Source organism: Pleurodeles waltl, chromosome 9 (genome assembly GCF_031143425.1).
Source record: "Pleurodeles waltl isolate 20211129_DDA chromosome 9, aPleWal1.hap1.20221129, whole genome shotgun sequence".
Classification (NCBI taxonomy): domain Eukaryota; kingdom Metazoa; phylum Chordata; class Amphibia; order Caudata; family Salamandridae; genus Pleurodeles; species Pleurodeles waltl.
The window spans coordinates 1,182,640,951-1,182,655,648 of record NC_090448.1 but is presented as its reverse complement, the minus strand read 5'-3'; positions in this window follow the sequence as shown (position 1 = coordinate 1,182,655,648).

Genomic DNA, 14,698 nt, shown 5'->3' with positions numbered 1-14,698 from the left:
GACGATTGGGCTGGCGGTGGCCTCCTGGGCAGCGGGGATGATGGTGGTCTTCTCCACCGTGCTGCTCCTCCCAAACTTTGGGGATTTCTTCTGCCCGTTCTCCACCTTGGGAGGAGTCACAGCTGAGTCGACACTCTCCCCGGGACCCTTGTGAGCGGCTTTGCTGGCTGGAGTCTTCCCCCTCTCCTGCCGGGCACTGTCCAACTTCTGGTGCTTCACAGGGGGGGGGACTGGCTCTGCTGTGGCTCCGTGTCACACTGGCTGCCCTGGTGCCCGGTGCACTTCACATACCTGTAACAACAAGCACCACTGGTCCCGGAGATTTTTTGGCTGAGGTGCTAGTACGGGACCTATGAATTGGAGGTGGTGGAGGGGTGGGAAAGAGGTCAAGCTTGGTCAGGAAAAGTTTCTTAGGAACACTGGGACGGGTGGCTGGAGGGGGTTTGGGAGTGGAGAAAGAGGAGGTGGTTGTAGGAGGTGTAACTTTTGTGGCTTTGGGTGCAGGTGCAGGTGCATGCGCTGGAGGCTGTCGTGAGGTGGATGGCTGTTGGGTGGGTGTGTGCCTGCGTTTGTGTACTTTGGGACGGGGTGTCACAGACACACTGGGAGAGGACACAGGGGATGTGTAAATGGTAGTGGGGGTGGTGAGTGCAGGTGAGCGGGTGTGGTGGTGGGTGTGCTGGTGCGGGACCTAGTGGCTGTAGTGATAGTGCATGCAGGTGAGAGTGTAGACGACACTGGGAGGGAGGAGGGAGACGACGAGGAGGGGGACACAGTGGAGGCAGTGGATGTTGCTGTGTCTGTATGTGTGTGATGCTTGCGTGAGTGCCTGTGGGTTGTGTGGTGCTTATGTTTGCCTGAGCTTCCCTTGTGTGGTGAGGTGTGTGCATGCTGGTCTGATGGTTTGCTTGGGATAGGCTGGGGTACAGGGGATTGGGTCTGGGTGGAGGAAGTTGGAGGGGGGAGGCTAGACACAGGGACAATGGCTGCCATCAGTGCTGAGGCCAGAGTTTGCAGGGTTCGATGAATGGCAGCCTGACCAGAATGAATGCCCTCCAGGAATGCATTTGTGTGTTGCAATTCCCTTTCTACACCCTGGATGGCATTCAAAATGGTAGACTGCCCAACAGTGAGGGACCTGAGGAGGTCAATGGCCTCCTCACTGAGGGCAGCAGAGGTGACAGGGGCAGGGGCTGAGGTGCCTGGGGCGAAGGTGATGCCCACCCTTCTGGGTGAGCGGGCACGGGGCGAAGGCTAAGGGGCTGCTGGGAGGACGGTGCTGGTAGGGGGGGGTGGCGGCTGTACCTGTAGCAGTGGGGGGAACAGATTTTGCCACCGCCACAAGGGAGCTCCCATCGGAGGACGAGTCTGTGTCGCTGGTTGCAGATCCTGTGACCGCCGTCAAGCTCCCTTCGCCCTCCGTCCCACTGGTGTATTCCGAGTCCGTGGTGTGGCCCTCCATGGCCATGTGGGATGTAGCTCCCTCGTGCTCCGGTGCCACTGAAGCTCCACCTGATGATGCTGATGCACACAAGAACAGGGAGACCACAAAAAGGGGGGGGGACGACAGAAGAAAGACAGGTTGAGTGCATGGCTTACCACTACCGTTGGCGGACAAAACAGACACAGCAGCCCCCTGCACTACGCCGCATTGTTGGGCTCTACAGATGCAGTTCCTGGGATATGGCCTAGATGTCTATGGTCGACATCTGCACACATAGATGACACAGGGGCATGTATACCTGTACTTGGCACTCTACAGAGGTGGGGTGGAGTGCCACATGGCCTGCATTACTGAGGGGCCTAGCCTACGGAACTCGCCCTGGCCTAGGGAAACCCACAGCCCTCCTCCCCCACCCGGAAACCTTCACTACGCGCAAAGTCCGCAGAATGATGTTGTACTCACCCCCTTGTGTCTGCTGTGATGCCCTCAAGCGCCCATCCAACTCAGGGTAGGCCACCGTCAGGATCCGGAACATCAGGGGTCATTGGTTCGACGGGCCCCCCTCCCACATTGGGAGGCCATCCCCAGCTGAGCCTCCGCCGTCTTCTTGCTCCAGCGGCGAATGTCCTCCCATCTTTTATGGCAGTGGGTGCTCCGTCTGTGGTGGACACCCAGGGTCCGGACGTCCTTGGCGATGGCACGCCAAATATTCTTCTTCTGGTGGGCGCTGACCTACATGAAATGTACAGGGGAAGAAGAGAAGTCATTAGCAACTGCACTGTCGAAGTGAGTGGCCCACATCCCTAGGCTTGCCATGTGGCACATGCATTCACAGTCCTTCATGCACGCAGAACTGTGCCCCCTTCCTTCTTACAACCAGCCCTCTCCACACAGGCATAGCCCATACAACGTGCTCCCTGTGTACTTACCTGTTGGTCTGGAGGACCGTAGAATAGCGTGTACTGGGGGAGGACCCCGTCCACGAGCTTCTCCAACTCCTCTGCAGTGAAGGCAGGGGCCCTTTCCCCAGACGCACGAGTGTAGGAGGCTGGACTGGCTTGTAGTGAGTACCTAGGGGTACTTGCACCTTGCACCAGGCCCAGTTATCCCTTATTAGTGTATAGGGTGTCTAGCAGCATAGGCTGATAGATAATGGTAGCTTAGCAGAGCAGCTTAGGCTGAACTAGGAGACGAGTGAAGCTCCTACAGTACCACTTAGTGTCATATGCACAATATCATAAGAAAACACAATACACAGTTATACTAAAAATAAAGGTACTTTATTTTTATGACAATATGCCAAAGTATCTTAGAGTGTACCCTCTGTGAGAGGATAGGAAATATACACAAGATATATATACACAATACCAAAATATGCAGTAATAGTCTTAGAAAACAGTGTAAACAATGTATAGTTACAATAGGATGCAATGGGGACACATAGGGGCAACACAAACCATATACTCCAAAAGTGGAATGCGAACCACGAATGGACCCCAAACCTATGTGACCTTGTAGAGGGTCGCTGGGACTATTAGAAAATAGTGAGGGTTAGAAAAATAGCCCACCCCAAGACCCTGAAAAGTGAGTGCAAAGTGCACTAAAGTGCCCCAAAGGACAAAGAAGTCGTGATAGGGGAATAATGCAGGAAAGACACAAACCAACAATGCAACAACGATGGATTTCCAATCTAGGGTACCTGTGGAACAAGGGGACCAAGTCCAAAAGTCACAAGCAAGTCGGAGATGGGCAGATGCCCAGGAAATGCCAGCTGTGGGTGCAAAGAAGCTTCTACTAGACAGAAGAAGCTGAGGTTTCTGCAGGAACGCAAAGGGCTAGAGACTTCCCCTTTGGAGGACGGATCCCACTCACCTTGGAGAGTTGTGCAGAAGTGTTTTCCTGCCGAAACAATGCCAACAAGCCTTGCTAGCTGCAAATTGTGCGGTAAGCGTTTTTGGATGCTGCTGTGGGCCAGGAAGGACCAGGATGTCACAAATTGCGTCAGGAGAGAGAGGGGACGTCGAGCAAGACAAGGAGCCCTCTCAGCAGCAGGTAGCACCTGGAGAAGTGCCAGAAACAGGCACTACGAGGATGCGTGAAACGGTGCTCACCCGAAGTCACACAAAGAAGTCCCACGTCGCCGGAGAACAACTTAGGAGGTCGTGCAATGCAGGTTAGAGTGCTGTGGACCCAGGCTGGACTGTGCACAAAGGATTTCCGCCGGAAGTGCACGGAGGCTGGAGTAGCTGCAAAAGTCGCGGTTTCCAACAATGCAGTCTGGCGTGGGGAGGCAAGGACTTACCTCCACCAAACTTGGACTGAAGAGTCACTGGACTGTGGGAGTCACTTGGACAGAGTTGCTGGATTCAAGGGACCTCGCTCGTCGTGCTGAGAGGAGACCCAAGGTACCGGTGATGCAGTTCTTTGGTGCCTGCGGTTGCAGGGGGACGATTCCGTCGACCCACGGGAGATTTCTTCGGAGCTTCTAGTGCAGAGAGGAGGCAGACTACCCCCACAGCATGCACCACCAGGAAAACAGTCGAGAAGGCGGCAGGATCAGCGTTACAGAGTTGCAGTAGTCGTCTTTGCTACTATGTTGCAGTTTTGCAGGCTTCCAGCACGGTCAGCAGTCGATTCCTTGGCAGAAGGTGAAGAGAGAGATGCAGAGGAACTCGGATGAGCTCTTGCATTCGTTATCTAAGGAATCCCAAGAGACAGAGACCCTAAATAGCCAGAAAAGAGGGTTTGGCTACCTAGGAGAGAGGATAGGCTAGCAACACCTGAAGGAGCCTATCACAAGGAGTCTCTGACGTCACCTGGTGGCACTGGCCACTCAGAGCAGTCCAGTGTGCCAGCAGCACCTCTGTTTCCAAGATGGCAGAGGTCTGGAGCACACTGGAGGAGCTCTGGGCACCTCCCAGGGCAGGTACAGGTCAGGGGAGTGGTTACGCCCCTTTCCTTTGTCAAGTTTCGCGCCAGAGCAGGGCTAAGGGGTCCCTGAACCGGTGTAGACTGGCTTATGCAGAAATGGGCACCAAATGTGCCCATGAAAGCATTTCCTGAGGCTGGGGGAGGCTACTCCTCCCCTGTCTTCACACCATTTTCCAAAGGGGGAGGGTGTAACACCCTCTCTCAGAGGAAGTCCTTTGTTCTGCCATCCTGGGCCAGGCCTGGCTGGACCCCAGGAGGGAGGGCAGATGCCTGTCTGAGGGGTTGGCAGCAGCAGCAGCTGCAGTGAAACCCCGGGAAAGGCAGTTTGGCAGTACCAGGGTCTGTGCTACAGACCACTGGGATCATGGGATTGTGCCAACTATGCCAGGATGGTATAGAGGGGGCAATTCCATGATCATAGACATATTACATGGCCATATTCGGAGTTACCATTGTGAAGCTACATATAGGTAGTGACCTATATGTAGTGCACGCATGTAATGGTGTCCCCGCACTCACAAAGTCCTGGGAATTGGCCCTGAACAATGTGGGGGCACCTTGGCTAGTGCCAGGGTGCCCTCACACTAAGTAACTTAGCACCTAACCTTTACCAGGTAAAGGTTAGACATATAGGTGACTTATAAGTTACTTAAGTGCAGTGTAAAATGGCTGTGAAATAACGTGGACGTTATTTCACTCAGGCTGCAGTGGCAGGCCTGTGTAAGAATTGTCAGAGCTCCCTATGGGTGGCAAAAGAAATGCTGCAGCCCATAGGGATCTCCTGGAACCCCAATACCCTGGGTACCTCAGTACCATATACTAGGGAATTATAAGGGTGTTCCAGTAAGCCAATGTAAATTGGTAAAATTGGTCACTAGCCTGTTAGTGACAATTTGAAAGAAATGAGAGAGCATAACCACTGAGGTTCTGATTAGCAGAGCCTCAGTGAGACAGTTAGTCACTACACAGGTAACACATTCAGGCACACTTATGAGCACTGGGGCCCTGGGTGACAGGGTCCCAGTGACACATACAACTAAAACAACATATATACAGTGAAAAATGGGGGTAACATGCCAGGCAAGATGGTACTTTCCTACACAACCCCCCCCCCCCCAAACGAAGGACAATAAGACTAGCCATGACCTCATGAGTCTTCATTGTCTAAGTGGAAATATCTGGAGAGTCCATCTGCATTGGAGTGGCTACTCCCAGGTCTATGTTCCACTGTATAGTCCATTCCCTGTAGGGATATGGACCACCTCAACAATTTAGGATTTTCACCTTTCATTTGTTTTAGCCAAAGTAGAGGTTTGTGGTCTGTCTGAACAATGAAGTGAGTGCCAAACAGGTATGGCCTCAACTTCTTCAGAGCCCAGACCACAGCAAAGGCCTCCCTCTCTATGGCAGACCAACGCTTTTCTCTAGGGGTCAACCTCCTACTAATAAAAGCAACAGGTTGATCCTGGCCCTCAGAATTAGGTTGTGATAGGACTGCCCCTACTCCTAATTCAGATGCATCAGTTTGGACATAGAGGTGGTCATTCCGACCTAGGCGGGCGGCGGTTGCCGCCCGCCCGTCGGAAGCTGCCTGAATACCGCCCCGCGGTCAATAGACCGCGAGGGGTATTCTGACTTTCCCGCTGGGCCGGCGGGCGATCTGATTCAGATCGCCCGCCGGCCCAGCGGGAAAGCGCCTTCCACAAGGAAGCCGGCTCGGAATCGAGCCGGCGGAGTGGAAGGCGTGCGACGGGTGCAGCAGCACCCGTCGCGCTTTTCAGTGTCTGCATCGCAGACACTGAAAAGCCTAGTTGGGCCCTGTTAGGGGGCCCCTGCCGTGCCCATGCCATGGGCATGGGCACGGCAGGGGCCCCCAGGGGCCCGCGACCCCCCCTACCGCCATCCTGTTCATGGCGGCTTTCCCGCCATGAACAGGATGGCGGTAGGGGGGGTCAGAATCCCCTCGGCGGCGCAGCGAGCTGCGCCGCCTTGGAGGATTCTAAGGGGCAGTGGAAAACCGGCGGGAGACCACCGGTTTTCCCGTTCTGACCGCGGCCAAAGCGCCGCGGTCAGAATGACCAAGGGAGCACCGCCGGCCTGTCGGCGGTGCTCCCGCCCCCGTTGGCCCTGGCAGTAGAGAACCGCCAGGGTCAGAATGAGGGCCAGAATGTTTTAGAGTAACAAGGTCTTTTCAGGACAGGTGCAGAGCACATGGCCTGCTTCAGCTCCTCAAAAGCTTTCTGACAGCTAGCTGTCCACAATACCTTTTTAGGCATCTTTTTGGATGTGAGGTCATTAAGAGGGGCTGCAATGGAGCCATAGTTCTTAATGAACCTCCTGTAATACCCAGTGAGGCCTAGGAAGGCTCTCACCTGAGTCTGAGTAGTAGGGGGAACCCAATCTATAATAGTTTGGATTTTCCCCTGTAGTGGTGCAATTTGTTCCCCACCAACAAGGTGTCCCAGATAAACCACCTTCCCCTGCCCTATCTGGCACTTTGAAGCCTTGATAGTGAGGCCTGCCTTTTGCAGGGCCTCTAAAACTTTCCATAGGTGGACCAGGTGATCATCCCTACTGGAGCTAAAGACAGCTATATCGTCCAAATATGCTGCACTAAAAGCTTCCAGCCCTTGCAGGACTGTGTTCACCAACCTCTGAAAAGTGGCAGGTGCATTTTTCAATCCAAAAGGCATTACTGTGAATTGGTAATGTCCTCCAATGGTTGAAAATGCAGTTTTAGGTTTAGCATCTTCTGATAATTTGATCTGCCAATACCCTGCAGTCAAATCAAAAGTGCTTAGATACTTGGCAGATGCCAGTGTATCTATGAGCTCATCTGCCCTGGGCATAGGGTGAGCATCAGTTTTGGTTACCAGGTTGAGACCTCTGTAGTCTACACAAAACCGCATTTCTTTCTTTCCATCTTTAGAATGGGGTTTTGGTACAAGTACCACAGGAGAAGCCCATGGACTTTCAGAGTGTTCAACCACTCCTAGTTCTAACATTTTCTGCACCTCTTGCTTTATGCAGTCCCTGACATGGTCAGGCTGCCTATAGATCTTACTTTTGACAGGCAAGCTGTCTCCAGTATCTATAGTGTGCTCACGCCAAGAAGTGGTACCTGGCACAGTAGAGAAGAGTTCAGAGAATTGATCTAGGAGATTTATGCAATGGTCTTTCTGCTCAGCAGTAAGACAATCAGCCAAAACTACACCTTCCACAAGAGCATCTTGTTCTGTGGAAGAGAAGAGATCAGGTAGAGGATCACTGTCTTCTTCCTGTCCCTCATCAGTTGCCATGAGCAGGGTGAGATCAGCCCTGTCATAGTAGGGTTTTAGGCGATTGACATGGAGCACCCTAAGGGGACTCTTGGCAGTGCCTAAGTCAACTAAGTAGGTGACTTCACCCTTCTTTTCAACAATTATGTGGGGTCCACTCCATTTATCTTGGAGTGCTCTTGGGGCCACAGGCTCCAAGACCCACACTTTCTGCCCTGGTTTGTACTGAACCAAAACAGCCTTCTGATCATGCCTTTGCTTCTGGAGCTCTTGGCTGGCCTGAAGGTTTTTACTGGCCTTTTTCATATACTCAGCCATCCTTGATCTGAGGCCAAGTACATAATCCACAATATCTTGCTTTGGAGCTTTTAAAGGTTGTTCCCAACCCTCCTTGACAAGTGTTAGTGGACCCCTAACAGGGTGTCCAAAGAGGAGTTCAAAGGGGCTGACGCCCACTCCTTTCTGGGGTACTTCCCTGTAGGCAAAAAGGAGGCATGGTAAAAGGATATCCCATCTCCTGCGGAGTTTTTCTGGGAGTCCCATAATCATGCCTTTGAGAGTTTTGTTAAATCTCTCCACCAGTCCATTTGTTTGTGGATGATAGGGTGTAGTGAACTTGTAAGTCACACCACACTCCTTCCACATGGCATTTAAGTAAGCAGACATGAAATTGCTTCCCCTGTCTGATACTACTTCCTTTGGGAAGCCCAACCTGGAAAATATTCCCAGGAGGACCTTTGCCACTGCAGGTGCTGTAGTGGTCCTTAAAGGAATAGCTTCAGGATATCTTGTGGCATGGTCCACTACCACCAAGATAAACCTATTGCCTGAAGCAGTAGTAGAGTCAAGGGGGCCAACTATGTCAACCCCTACCCTTTCAAAGGGAACCCCAACCACAGGCAGTGGAATAAGGGGAGCCTTTGGAGTGCCACCTGTTTTGCCACTGGCTTGACAGGTTTCACAGGACTTACAAAGTTCCTTTGTGTCCTCAGACATCCTAGGCCAATGAAACAGGGGAACAAGTCTGTCCCAAGTTTTCATTTGCCCCAGATGTCCAGCTAAGGGAATGTTGTGGGCTAGAGTTAGGAGGAACTTTCTGTACTCCTGAGGAATCACTAACCTCCTGGCAGTTCCAGGTTTTGGATCCCTTGCTTCAGTGTACAAGAGGTTGTCCTCCCAGTAAACTCTGTGAGAGTCACTGACATCCCCATTAGCCTGTTTGACAGCTTGCTGTCTTAGACCCTCTAGTGTGGGACAGGTATGCTGTGCCACACTCAGCTCCTCCCTGGCAGGCCCCCCTTCACCCAAAAGCTCAGCAGTGTCTGCTTCCAGCTCCTCTGGTGTAGGTTCTGCACAGGGTGGAAATTCTTCTTCCTCAGAAGTAGAATCCACTGTAGAGGGAGGGATAGTAGGAAGTGGTTTGCTTCTACTAGCCCTAGCTTTAGGGAGCACTTGGTCCATTGTTCCAGGATCCAAGCTTCCCTGTCCTTTTTGCTTTTTGGCCTGAGCCCTGGTTAAAGCAAAAATATGCCCTGGGATGCCCAGCATTGCTGCATGGACCTCCAACTCCACATCTGACCAAGCTGATGTTTCCAAATCATTTCCTAGTAGACAGTCTACAGGTAAATCTGTGGCTACCACAACTTTCTTTGGACCAGTAACCCCCCCCAGTTGAGATTTACAACAGCCATGGGGTGGCTTAGTGTGTTGTTGTGAGCATCGGTTACTTGGTACTGGTGACCAAGTAGGTGTTGTTCAGGGTGGACAAGTTTCTCTATGACCATAGTCACACTGGCTCCAGTGTCCCTGTAGGCCTGAACCTCAACACCATTTATTAGGGGTAGCTGCTTGTACTTATCCATATTAAGGGGACAAGCAACTAAGGTGGCTAAATCAATAGCCCCCTCAGAGACTAATATAGCCTCTGTGGTCTCCCTAACCAGACCAACCCGAACTAAGTTACCAATAGTGAGCCCAGCTACTCCCTTGGATTGGTTATTAGTAGGTTTGCTCCCACCACCACTGCTATTAGTAGGGACACTAGGTGTAGCAGTAGGGGTTGTAGTGGTAGGAGGTTTGGTGCTTTTCTTTGGACAACTGGGATCTGTAGTCCAATGGCCTTTTATTTTACATAAATAGCACCATGGTTTCTTTTCCTTGTTTTGATTAGAAGAGGATTTGGGCCCACCACCCCCACCAGAGTGTTTTTGTGGGCCTGATGAAGACTCATTTTTAGATTTGTCCCCACCCTTGTCAGAAGACTTACCATCCTTCTTCTTGTTGCCATCTTTGTCACCCCCTGTATGAACCTTTCTGTTCACCCTTGTTCTGACCCATTTGTCTGCCTTCTTTCCCAATTCTTGGGGAGAGGTCAGACCAGAGTCCACCAAGTACTGGTGCAACAAACCAGACACACAATTATTAAGAATATGCTCTCTCAGGATCAAGTTATACAGGCTGTCATAATCAGTAACTTTACTGCCATGTAACCACCCCTCCAAGGCCTTCACTGAATGGTCAATGAAATCAACCCAGTCTTGTGAAGACTCCTTTTTGGTCTCTCTGAACTTTATCCTGTATTGTTCAGTGGTTAAGCCATAACCATCCAGGAGTGCATTCTTAAGAACTTTGTAATCATTAGCTTCATTTTCTTTTACAGTAAGGAGCCTATCCCTACCTTTTCCACTAAATGATAGCCATAGGATAGCAGCCCACTGCCTTTGAGGGACATCCTGTACAGCACAGGCCCTCTCAAGTGCAGCAAACCACTTGTTAATGTCATCCCCCTCCTTATAAGGGGGAACTATCTTGTGCAGATTCCTGGAATCATGCTCTTTTGCAGGATGACTATGGGGAATACTGCTGCTGCCACCATGGGTTTCTAAACCCAGTTTCTGTCTCTCCTTCTCTACTTCTAAAGTCTGTCTATCCAAATCCAGCTGTTGCTTCTTGAGCTTCAGTCTGGTTTGTTCCACTCTCAATCTATTGAGCTCCCTTTCTAACAATCTGTCATCAGGGTGGGTGGGAGGGACATGTCTTGAAACAGAAGTATGATGAGAATGGACAGAAGGAGACCTGTCCCTTACAGAGGGCAGCCTAACAGCTTGGCTAACAGAAACATCATTTCTACTGTGATGAGAATGAATGCTCTTGCTATGATGTGAGACAACACTATCTGTATGGTGTGACTCAACATCAGTACCAACTATGCTAGACTGTCTAGTAATGGGCAGGCTTGGAAGTTTCTTTCCTGAATCTTTTCCTGGGGGAGTCCCTGGATCAGATTGGGAACCATTAGCTACTTTTTCAACAGATGGGGCACTTTTAGCCTTATCTTGTTCTCTAAGCATGTTAAGTAACAATTCCAAGGAAGGATTCTTCCCTACACTCAAACCTCTTTCTACACAGAGACTCCTTGCTCCTTTCCAGCTAAGGTGGTCATATGCAAGTTTGGACAGATCAACATTTTGGCCTGTGCCAGACATTTTTAGAAAGAGTTAAAGTGATAGAAAAAGGATAAAAAGTTTGTCAGAGCTTTTAGAAAGACAGAGAAAAAAAACTTTAAAAACTTTTTAGAACTTTTAAGAAAGTTAGAAGTACTTTTCAGCACTTAGAAAAGAGTGAAAAGAGGAAATGCAAAACTTTTTGGCTATGTGTATATACACTGAACTTGTTTTGAATATTTTTCTCTTATGAAAAGTAGCAAAAAGTTTTCAGAACTTTTTAGAAAGACAGAAAAAAACTTTTAAAACTTTTTAGAACTTTTTAGAAAGTTAGAAGTACTTTTCAGCACTTAGAAAAGAGTGAAGAGAGGAAATGCAAAACTTTTTGGCTATGTGTACATACACTGAACTTGTTTTGTATATTTTTCTCTTATGAAAAGTACAATGACAAGAGTGGTAAGTAGTCTCAAAGCACTTATCCCACCGCTGCACAACCAATGTAGGAGGCTGGACTGGCTTGTAGTGAGTACCTAGGGGTACTTGCACCTTGCACCAGGCCCAGTTATCCCTTATTAGTGTATAGGGTGTCTAGCAGCATAGGCTGATAGATAATGGTAGCTTAGCAGAGCAGCTTAGGCTGAACTAGGAGACGAGTGAAGCTCCTACAGTACCACTTAGTGTCATATGCACAATATCATAAGAAAACACAATACACAGTTATACTAAAAATAAAGGTACTTTATTTTTATGACAATATGCCAAAGTATCTCAGAGTGTACCCTCAGTGAGAGGATAGGAAATATACACAAGATATATATACACAATACCAAAAATATGCAGTATAGTCTTAGAAAACAGTGCAAACAATGTATAGTTACAATAGGATGCAATGGGGACACATAGGGATAGGGGCAACACAAACCATATACTCCAAAAGTGGAATGCGAACCACGAATGGACCCCAAACCTATGTGACCTTGTAGAGCATGGGTACTCACAAACTTTTTCTCGGGGGCCAAAATTGCAGTATGGTTTGCGGCCGAGGGCCGCACTGAAGTGACAGCGGGGGGCGGGGCTTAGAGGGGGAACAACCACCCCACCCCCTTTTTCAAAACAATGCCCCTACCCCAGTAACACACACAGCGCGCACACATACAGCGCCATCTGCTCTCACCCCTACCCCAGTAACACACACAGCGCGCACACATACAGCGCCATCTGCTCTCACCCCTACCCCAGTAACACACACAGCGCCATCTGCTCTCACCCCTACCCCAGTAACACACACAGCGCCATCTGCTCTCACCCCTACCAAAGTAACACACACAGCGCCATCTGCTCTCACCCCTACCCCAGTAACACACACAGCGCCATCTGCTCCCACCCCTACCCCAGTAACACACACAGCGCAATCTGCTCTCACCCCTACCCCAGTAACACACACAGCGCCATCTGCTCTCACCCCTACCCCAGTAACACACACAGCGCCATCTGCTCTCACCCCTACCCCAGTAACACACACAGCGCCATCTGCTCTCACCCCTACCCCAGTAACACACACTGCGCCATCTGCACACAGCGCCATCTGCTCTCACCCCACCCCAGTAACACACACACACAGCACACACACACAGCGCCATCTGCTCTCACCCCTACCCCAGTAACACACAGCGCGCACACACACAGCGCCATCTGCTCTCACCCCTACCCCAGTAACACACACACACAGCGCACACACACAGCGCAATCTGCTCTCACCCCTACCCCAGTAACACACACTACATTAAAAACAAATAAATAAATAACCAAAGAGCCTTACCTGACTCAAAGCACTGTAAAGATGCCACAAATGTGGAACAGCAGGCAGGCAGGCGGGCAGCAGACGTGGAGCCGGTGACAGGAAGCAGACGACCAAAGCCCCATAAAAGTTAGCTGCAAGCACTGACTTTTATGGGGCTTTGGCTTCCAGGATCGTCAGGGCAACGCCATAAACAATGGCCGCAGTATGTAAACATAGAGGAGGGCCGCGGGAGCATGCTCCCGCGGCCCTCTTCTATGTTTACATACTGCTGCCATTATGATGTGGCGTTTGGTGTGCGTCTCGCGGGCCGCCAAGCTAGGTCCGTGGGGCCGCTGGCGGCCCGCGGGCCGTACTTTGAGTACCGTTGTTGTAGAGGGTCGCTGGGACTATTAGAAAATAATGAGAGTTAGAAAAATAACCCTCCCCAAGACCCTGAAAAGTGAGTGCAAAGTGGACTAAAGTTCCCTTAAGGACAAAGAAGTCGTGTTAGAGGAATAATGCAAGAAAGACACAAACCAACAATGCAACAACGATGGATTTCCAATCTTGGGTACCTGTGGAACAAGGGGACCAAGTCCAAAAGTCACAAGCAAGTCGGAGATGGGCAGATGCCCAGGAAATGCCAGCTGTGGGTGCAAAGAAGCTTCTACTGGACAGAAGAAGCTGAGGTTTCTGCAGGAACAAAAAGGGCTAGAGACTTCCCCTTTGGTGGACGGATCCCTCTCGCCGTGGAGAGTCGTCCAGAAGTGTTTTCCCGCCGAAAGAACGCCAACAAGCCTTGCTAGCTGCAAATCGTGCGGTTAGCGTTTTTGGATGCTACTGTAGCCCAGGAGGGACCAGGAGGTAGAGGGGTCGCAAATTGGACCAGGAGGCAGCAGCAGTATTCCCCATAGTCATCCTGCAAAAGAGCATGATTCCAGGAATCTGCACAAGATAGTTCCCCCTTATAAGGAGGGGGATGACAGTAACAAGTGGTTTGCTGCACTTGAGAGGGCCTGTGTTGTACAGGATGTCCCTCAAAGGCAGTGGGCTGCTATCCTATGGCTATCATTTAGTGGAAAAGGTAGGGATAGGCTCCTTACTGTGAAAGGAAATGATGCTAATAATTTCCTAGTTCTTAAGAATGCACTCCTGGATGGTTATGGCTTAACCACTGAACAATACAGGATAAAGTTCAGAGAGACCAAAAAGGAGTCTTCACAAGACTGGGTTGATTTCATTGACCATTCAGTGAAGGTCTTCGAGGGGTGGTTACATGGCAGTAAAGTTACTGATTATGACAGCCTGTATAACTTGATCCTGAGAGAGCATATTCTTAATAATTGTGTGTCTGATTTGTTGCACCAGTACTTGGTGGACTCTGATCTGACCTCTCCCCAAGAATTGGGAAAGAAGGCAGACAAATGGGTCAGAACAAGGGTGAACAGAAAAGTTCATACAGGGGGTGACAAAGATGGCAACAAAAAGAAGGATGGTAAGTCTTCTGACAAGGGTGGGGACAAATCTAAAAATGAGTCTTCATCAGGCCCTCAAAAACACTCTGGTGGGGGTGGTGGGCCCAAATCCTCTTTTAATCAGAACAAGGAAAAGAAACCATGGTGCTATTTATGTAAAATAAAAGGCCATTGGACAACAGATCCCAGTTGTCCAAAGAAAGGCACCAAGCCTCCTACCACTACAACCCCTACTGCTACACCTAGTGTCCCTACTAATAGCAGTGGTGGTGGGAGCAAACCTACTAATAGCCAATCCAAGGGAGTAGCTGGGCTCACTATTGGTAACTTAGTTGGGGTTGGCCTTG